At 36.5% G+C, this 9,896-nt stretch overlaps 1 pseudogene; it reads left to right on the plus strand.

Moving 5' to 3' along the window:
• Window positions 1-9,431, plus strand: part of LOC136150703 (CWF19-like protein 1 pseudogene) — a 107,550-nt pseudogene extending 98,119 nt beyond the window's left edge.
• Window positions 9,432-9,896: the final 465 nt, after the last annotated feature.

A 9,896-nucleotide genomic window follows, 5' to 3' on the forward strand; every position in this document is an offset into this window, starting at 1 on the left:
TCAGGCTGTCATAACAAAATACCATAGACAGGGTACCTTAAATGGCAGAAATTAATTTTCTCACAGTTCTTTCACATGGGCAAGTGAACTCTAGTGTCTTTTACTCTTCTTTATAAGGGAACCAGCCTTATTGCATTAGGGGTCCACCTTTATCACCTCATTGAATATTTATCACCTCCTTAAAGGTCTTATATCCAAACACAGTCACATTGGGGGAACACAAACATTCAGTGCATACTGAAAAAGCACTATTATTGTTGAAACTCCTATAGTAAAATTCAGTTTGTTATTGCAAGATGGAAACTTTCTAGCCCTTAACTGTCTTCTCTCTGTTAAATAATTGTTTTCGATAACACAGTTTCTTAGGAATGCAACTTTTGCAATATTAAGCTGAACACATTATAAAAAAATTGTTTTCGCTAAAATGTTTGCTATAGAACCCAATATTTTATGAAGAAAAAACATTATATTGGAAGAAATAACTTTAGCTTTAGTAGCTTTTTAGAAGTAAAGATAGTCTTTAAAACAAGTAAGTCCCATTTGTTGTTTTACTCCTTAGAAAAACAATTCTCAGAGGTCTACGAATATATCTCATTTTTATTATTTCCCTTTCTTCTCATATATTTTTCTTTTCACATTTTAGAAATAAGATGTCAACCTTCTGATATTATTTGAATAAAAAAATAGAAACAGTTATATTGTGTAAATGGCAAAGAATGTTTAAAGTCTATTAGGTATTTGTTTATGCTCAGTGAAATAAGGCAGAGAGAGAAAGACAAATACTACATAATGTCACTTATACATGAAATCTAAAAAATAAAACTAGTGAATATAACAAAAAAGAAACAGACTCACAGATAGAGAAAAAGCTTGTAGTTACCAGTAGGGAGAAGCAAGTGAAGAAGGGAAAAATAGGGGTAGGAGACTAAGAGGTACAGACTACTAGGTATAAAATAAATAAGTTACAAGGATATACTGTATAACACAGGGAATGTAGTCAGTATTATACAATAATTATAAATGGAGTATAACCTTTAAAAAATTCTGAATCACTGTTTAACACTTGAAATTTATATTATTGTGATAATCGTAATCAAAATAATTATATAATTATAATTGCAAATCAATTAGATCTCAGGAAAAAGAAAAAAATCTATTAGATATTTGAATACTCTTAAGTTTACCACAATGCATATAAAAAGGCATTTTTGCGAATTTTGTATTTCTTATAGTAAAATGCTACAAAGATATCACTGGTATACTGTTTCACATTTGAAGTGTTTTGTATTGTTTTCTTTTAATAATTTTTAAATGTTATTTATGTATTTATTTTATTTTTGGCCGCACTGGGTCTTCACTCTTTTGCTCGAGTTTTCTCCAGTTGCCATGAGTAAGGACTAGTCTGTTGTGGGGTGCAGGATTACATTTCAGTGGCTTCTCTTGTGGCAGAGCGTGGCTCTAGCTGCATGGGCTTCAGTAGCGGTAGCATTCAGGCTCCATAGTTGCAGTGCAGGGACTTAGTTGCTCCACAGCATGTGGAATCTTCCCAGACCAAGGATCGAACCCATGTCCCCTGCATTGGCAAGTGGATTCTCAGCCACGGTGCCACCAGCAAAGTCCAGTGTTTTGTATTTTAGGTGGCGCTCAGGGTAAAGAACCCGCCTGCCAATGCAGGAGACATAAGAGCCACAGTTTCCATCCCTGGGTCAGGAAGATTCCCCTGGAGGAGGAAATGGCAATCCACTCCAGTATTCTTGCTTGGAGAATCCCATGGACAGAGGAGGCTGGAGCGCTACAGCCCATGGGGTCACAAATGTCAGACACGACTAAAGCGACTTAGCACACACTCACGCAAGGAAAGAAGACTAAAGTGTACAAAACAGTGGCTACATCTTGACACATACAGAAATGTCCTGTTCAAGTCAATAAATATTGTTGACTGTCTACTATTATATTTTTCTCTTTTTTACTACACCAGCATGAAGTTAAAGATATAGATTATTCTGTACCCTGACATCATGAAGATATTTTCATGTGTTAATAATTTTGCCTTTCACCCAGGCTGTATTTTGTGTATGATATAAATTAGGATTTTGATGTGTTGTTCATATAAATACATGTGGCCTGAATAGAATTTCTGGAAAATATTGTTCATCCTCCACTAAACTTCCATGCCACCCCTGTCATACATGTCTCTATGTGTGTGCATCTGCTTTGGGGCTCTCCATTTTCATTAGTCTGTCTATCTACATCCACGCCACATTGTCTGAATTAATATAGCTTTGTAATAAATCTTTTAAAATCTAATTTCCCTTCTTCCTACCCCTTCACCTATAGTAGTCACAAATCATTTCTTTTTCTATCAGTTTCTTTGCTTGTTTGTTGAAGTGTAATTGACTTATGACACTAAATTAGTCCCTGGTGCACAACACAGTGTTTGCATATTTTTATACATATATACCCAGGCAATAAGTCTCAATATACGGAAGGGCAAGTCTTTTTAAGATTGTATCTATATGGTCTCTTGAATTTACATATAACATTTTTTAATTAGTTTGTCAATTTTTATGGAAAAACCATGCTATGATTTTGAACTAGGATTGCACTGAATCTATAATCACTTAAAAGATAATTAATGTAACTTATTTTTCCACTTATTTAGGTGTTGTTGAATATCTTTCACTTATATTTTAAATCTCCTCATAGAGTTCTTGAACATATTGTGCTAAATGTGTTTTATATAATTTGTATGCTTGGTGCTAGTACAAAAAATATCTTTAAATTTTTTGTTTGTCAGTTCAGTTTCGTTGCTCAGTCATATCTGAGTCTTTGCGACCCCATGGACTGCAGCATGCTAGCCTTCCCTGCCCATCACCAACTCCCGGGGCATGCTCAAACTCATGGCCATTGAGTCAGTGATGCCATCCAACCATCTCATTCTCTGTCATCCCTTTCTCCTCCTGCCTTCAATCTTTCCCAGCATCAGGATCTTTTCCAATGAGTCAGTTCTTCGCATCAGGTGGCCAAAGGATTAGAGCTTCAGCTTTAGTATCAAGCCTTCCAATGAATATTCAGGACTGATTTCCTTTAGGATGGACTGGTTGGATCTCCTTGCAGTCCAAGGGACTCTCAAGAGTCTTCTCCAACACCACAGATCAAAAGCATTAATTCTTCAGCAGTCAGCTTTCTTTATAGTCCAACTCTCACATCCATACATCACCACTGGAAAAACCATAGCTTTGACTACACAGACCTTTGTTGGCATAGTGATGTCTCTGCTTTTTAATATGCTGTCTAATTTCATCATAGCTTTTCTTCCAAGGAGCAAGTGTCTTTTAATTTCATGGCTGCAGTCACCATCTGCAGTGATCTTGGAGCCCAAAAAAATAGTCTGTCACTGTTTCCATTGTTTCCTCATCTATTTGCCATGAAGTGATGGGACCAGAATCCATAATCTTTGTTTATTGAATGTTGAGTTTTAAGCCAGCTTTTGTTTGTAGTCTTACTATTTATTACTGTTGCATAGAAATGTAATTCCTGGAGGAGGGTATGGCAACCCACTCCAGTATTCTTGCCTAGAGAATCCCCATGGACAGAGGAGCCTGGTGGGCTACAGTCCATGGGGTTGCAGAGTCAGACAAGACAGAGTGACTAAGCACAGAATAGGAACATAATAATTTTACTATATAGACTTCATTTAGCAACTTTACTTTCCTATTAAATTCGAGTAACTTACTTGTAGGTACCTATGGCTATTCCTTGAACACAATTATATGATTTGCAAATAACCTTTTATATTTTTGTTCTTTTAGGTCATTAAACATATTTCTTTTTCTGGTGATAACACTGTCCAGAAACACTGGTAAAATATTGAATAAAAAGTTAGTACTTAGAATCTTGGTCTTTTTTGCAAATTCAGAAGTAGAGCTATCAGTTTTTTCTCCTCACTCTATATAAGATTTGCTGTTGATTATGAGTCAGTTCAGGTAATTCCCTTCAGGTTCTAATTTGCCAAGAACATCAACATCAATGAAGATTACATTTTATTGAGTGCTTTTTCTGCAATTGGTGAGGTAATTTTGTGATCTTCTTTAATCTTGTAGTATGGCAAATTATATTAAGATACATTTTAACATTAATACAAGCTTATCTTCCAGAAATAAACCCAAATTTGTCATTGTAGATTATACTAGTATGCTTTATACATGTTCTAAATTATCTTTGTAAGCATATTATTAATGATTTTGTATCCTTGCTTCATAAATTCATAAATAAAATTTTCCCATGTTTTGTTTCCTTACTAGCTTTGTTACATGTTGGTATTGAAATTACACTAGCTTCATAAAAAAAATTTTAGCACCTGGAATAGTATAATTAAGATTGAAATATTTGTTCTGTGAACACCCCTTGAACATATTGGTAGAGAATCTGTGATTGGAATTTTCTTAGTGGGAATATCTTTGGTTACTGATACAATTATTAGTTATTATAATACTATCCAGATCTTCGAATTCTTCTTTAGGTAAATTTGCATGTATATATTATAGAAATTTGTCAGTTCAGTTAATATTTTTAAACCAACTAACATAAATTTTATGGCATATTTTCCATAAACTTGTCATAAAAGTTAAAATTCCCAGAAGTATCCAAATAAGTTATAAACTTACGTCCAGACAAAAATCTGCACGTAAATGTTTATAGCAGCGTTGTTCATAATTGCCAAGACTTGGAAGCAGCCAAATGTCCTTCAATATGAATGGATAAATAATTCATGGCACATCTATATGACAAGATGTTATTCAGCAATAAAATAAGTGAGCTATCAAGCCATGGGAAGATGTGGAGGAACGTTAAATGCATGTTGTTAAGTGAAATAATTCAATTTGAAAAGCCCTCATGCTATGTGATTTCAACTCTATGACATTCTTGAAAAGGTGAAACTGTGGAGACAACATAAAGATCAGTGGTTGCCAGGGGCTTGTAGAAGGGAAAATGTAACGACTAAGTGGAGCACAGAGAATTTTCAGGGCAGTGAAACTATTCGGAATGATACTGTGACAGCGAATAAGTGTCATTATACATTTGCCAAAACGCATAGAATACATAATGCAAACAGTGAACTCTGATGTAACTATAAACTTTAGTTAATAATAATGTGTGAATATAGGCTTATCAATGGTAGCAAATGCTCCACACCAATGCAAAACATTAATAATTAAAGGAAACTACATTCAGGGTAAAAGGGGGTATCTGGGCATTCTCTGTATTTTCTGCTCAATTTTTCTTTAAATCTAAAACAGATTTTAAATATAGTCCTTTGAATAAATAAATAAATAAGCATTGCATTTTCTTTTTCTCATATGATGCTTTCTAGTTTCTTCTATAACTGCATCAATCTTTAAATATATGTTTCCATTACTATATTACATTTTTATAATGATGGAATCCAAAGGTATGTAAGTCCTGGATCCAGTTTCCTTTATAAACTCTTTCTGTGTCATTAAAACACTACATTTTTTTTCCTAATTGACTTACTTTTATGGGTATGTTACTTTTATAGACAGTTTTAAGAAATGCTCTCAGTAGTGTATGTTTACTTCCTCAATAACTTTTTTTAAAAAATTAGAGTTTCATTATTGTTGGTAAACTGTGATATTTTTAATAATTACTAAGCACCAGGTGTGCCAACTAAGATAATTCTTAGCTTACTTTAGTGCACATTTGCCTGAAATATCAACTGAATACATTTATTTATTTACATTAACATAGTGGTCATATAAAGCCATCAGAGCAGATATTTCACAACTTTAGATAAGTTCCATAACCCTGATGGAATGATGATATTTTTCCAATAAGTATGGGAAACAGAAAAGAATCAATTCAAGAAATTAAACAAAGACATATGTCTCAGGACACTTTGACAACTCCATGTTCTCTTTCCTATTGAATGCAGCCCATGTGCACAAAGACGAAAGCTTATGTATGTGGCCTTCTGATTGCCTAAGAGAATCTGGTTTTGTTTTATTTGAGATGTTTAGTTAATACAATTTTCCTAAACTTCAGAATTCAAGCCTCCTTTTTTTCCTTTGGGCAGCTTTTTTCCCCTCAAATTACAAATGATCTATAAAGTGAAGGAAGCCATAAGTTTGATTCTTTTGCACTGACTTAAGCAACAGGTTTGAAATATCAGAATCATTTTATGAAATTCCCTGCAACTAAGCAGAAAATGTGTTTGCTACTATTAGTTATCTTTTTTATATTTGATTAGCAGGAATTTTCTTTTGTTTATTCTTTCTTTTCTTTATTTGATTTGGAGGAACTATATGAATGAAGGAGAGAGGAAAAATAAACCTTCTTTCCATGTATACGTATGGCTGAGTTCCTTTGCTATCCACCTACAGCTATGACAGCATTGTTAATTAGCTATGGTGCTCAGTTACTCGGTTGTGTCCAGTTCTTTGCAGCCCCATGGACTGTAGCCCACCAGGTTCCTCTGTCCATGGAATTTTCCAGGCAAGAATATTGGAGTGGGTTTCCATTTCCTTCTCCAGGGGATCTTCCTGACACAGGGATCAAATCCATACTCCCTGCACTGGCAAGTGAATTCTTTGCCACTAGAGCCACCTGAGAAGCCCATTAATCAGTTATACTCCAATATAAAATTAAGAGTTTAAAAAATTGAAAAAAAAATCTTATGTACAAAATATACAAAAATATATAAAATCTTAATACGTAAATTTTAGGTTTAGTTCATAATTCTAAGCTCTCTTATTTAGGATAACCTTGAAACTACTTCTACTTCAAACTCCTAAATATCAGGAACTATGGCACTAACAGTAAGAGTGAAGAAAATAAAGTCTTTTCTCCCTTCTGTGGGCATGCAGCTATGTGTTGAACTTCATTGTACTTTTTTACCTGCAAGTCTCAAGCACAGAATCTCTACTATATAGCTATTTGCTAACAAAATCAGTTAGTCACCAAAGTTTAGAGCAGGAATTTTAGCTTTCTTTAATAAAAAAAAAAAGAATTGAATTATAGTTCAATACCTATTTTTGTAAATGTCCTCTCAGATACAAAGCTCAACTAAAAATCAAATTTCTCCACTAGGTTAGTTGCTTAGAAAACAGCTGTGGAATCACCATGATTGAATCAGTCAGGTCTAGTCAGGAGGAGAAACCACACCAAGTAGTCCAATAGAGGTTATTAATATAGGACACTAGTTACAAAGGAATAAGAGATAGAGACACTGAGGATACTCAGAGTTTAGTGTCAATACCCAGAGCCAAAATTTATTCTAGAGCTGCAGAGACAAAGGAGGTGATGCTACCAAAGGTATGAATACAGAGCGTCCAGACAGAGGCCAAATCCACAGAGGAGCAGTCACTCATGGAGTCGGGGTTCAGATGGGAACCAGGGCTGTGGCAGAAATCCTCCCAGTGGACACTGACCACAGAGAGGACGGGAAGAAGGAGATGGAATTATGGAGACTCCGATTATGCTAGAAATGCAACCCAAAGCCCAGGGAGACAGCAAAGAAGTAACCTGTCTTCCCTCCCCTAGTCCTCCAGTTTCCCAGGTTTGTCACCCATTGGCCGCATCTACTTAGAAAATAATTGGGACTTCTCTGGTGGTCTAGTGGTTAAGCACCCTCCTGCCAATGCAGGGGACTTGGTTTCGATCCCTGGACTGGGAGGATTCCACAGGCCATGGGGCAACTAAGCCCGTGAGCCACAGCTACTGAGCCTGTGCTCTAGAGTCCACGAGCTGCAACTGGCCCGCAGGCCACCACGACCGAAGCCCAGGAACTCTAGAGCCTGTAGTCCGAAGAGAAACCACCACAATGAGAAGGCTGTGCATGAAAACTGAAGAATCGCCCTGCTCACCGCAACTAGAGAAAGCCTACGTGCAGCAAGGCACCCAGCACAGTCAACCATTCCGTTAATTAAAAAAAGAAAACAATTGGCAAAGGGGATGTAGAAAGTCAAGCTTTCAGAGATCAGAACCTTGAGACGCTGAGTAGGATTGCAAATGGACCCTTTCTCAAAGTGAAGTAGTCATGATTTGGTGGGATTTAGTAAAACACGCAGAAGCTTGGAACTAGGAAAGAAGAAAGAAATGGAGGGTCGGAAAGTCCCATAGTAACTCTGAGTAACATTATAAGACAGAAATATTCACATTATTAGTGTCTATATTAAGTTTTATAGCAAATAACAAAGGTTTCAGGAATGTTTTTAAAAATGAGCTCTTAAATCAGTAATAAAGAAATCTTGCTTATGCCCAAGTTCTTGTCATAGCAACCATCTATTGAACACTTATTATGTGCAAGGCGCAGTGCTGTGTATACATTTTCTTACCTAGTCCTCACAAGAACTCTGTGAAGCAGATATGCTTATCTTCACTTTGCAGATAAAGGGACAAAGATATAAAAGAGGTTAAATAATTATCTGAGGTTACAATGATAGTAAGGGGGAGAGTTTCTATGCAGACTCAGTTTTCCCAATCTCCAAGCTGTCATGATCACCATGCAATTCTGCCCCAATCAGTGTTGGCCAAAGGAAGCTTCATTATGTGTTATTCATAATCACCTTTCCAGAGCAGATGGCTCTCTCCCACTTCCACAAGACTGGCTCACAATAGTGGATAAAATTAAAAAGGTGTTTTACATCCAACCCACACAGAAGATGAAATCATTCCTACGTATGTGACCAATGATTTGTCTAAAATTTGTATGTACATTTTTCTATCAACTCTTTCATCACCTGTGACTGTTCATCTATAAGATGGCAAAGGAGACAGGTGCACTGAGGCAGGAAGGAGACATCCATCTGGTGGCAGTGAGAGCAAGTCTTCTCCTCACCCAGAGCAGCCTTGCAGACCTCCCTGGACCCCAAGCTCTTGCTGATTTTGCCCTGCCAGCCCTGAAATAGAAAAACATCTGGTGTTCAAGATTGGTACACATTGTTACCTTGCCCTGGCCAAAGGAGGCTTATCTAATTAACCATGTCCTCATCTTGCCCATTGGGCTAGAGCCCAAGCAGGGTCCATATGACTTAATTTGGTAACAAGATAATAAGAGACATCACCTCCAGCAGCGGGTCATTCTTGTGCCACTCAGCCAGGGCACCACTGCTGACATTAGAAATGCCTTCATTTCCCAGGGCACAGGAAGAACAGATAGTGCTCTTGGGCATCCCAGAGCCCTCTGCCATCAAGCAGATGGCACTGCCAGGAGCAGCAACACATTTTTATGTTGAATTTGAAGCAGGAGAGAAACCTTTCCACAGAATTAAAAGGAATTTTCCTTTGCAGTTTGGAAGAGAGTTCTGGCCGGTAAAGCCATCCTTAATATTCCTGACAAGCCTGGCCGGAGGCAGTGTCGGAGCAGCAAGGAAGCAGAAGAAAATCTGTTCAGCAGGTTTCATTCTGGATGATTAAGCAAAGGGAGCAGGATTTTATGAACTTCACAGGAAGTAAGAGCAGCCTGACTTTAAAGAAACTATAATATCCCATGGGTAATGGGACCCTTCTTCTTTTTCATGCATTCCCTTGAAACCTACCTGCAGCAAAAGGCCCGAGATTGAATGGTTTTTGGAAAAAGTCCATCCTCGAATAAAAAATCCATTTGTTGAAAGCATATCTGTCACCCAGCTCCAAGTACAGCTTGTATTTATCAACATTTTCAAAAAACATTTGAAGTATCAAAATCCAAATGCTTTTCCATGAAAAAAAAATAGTGTGTGATGGGTGGGGGCAATACTAATTCTGATATTTTTACTTTGAACTAAATTAGGTATTTCTTTGAATATTTAAGCTGAAACAGCTTAATTATTGATTAATATTCGTTAACTTCTGATATACTATATAATGTGTATATGTTGTGTGTGTGAGTATAGTAT

The sequence above is a fragment of the Muntiacus reevesi genome, chromosome 19 (assembly GCF_963930625.1).
Source record: "Muntiacus reevesi chromosome 19, mMunRee1.1, whole genome shotgun sequence".
Classification (NCBI taxonomy): domain Eukaryota; kingdom Metazoa; phylum Chordata; class Mammalia; order Artiodactyla; family Cervidae; genus Muntiacus; species Muntiacus reevesi.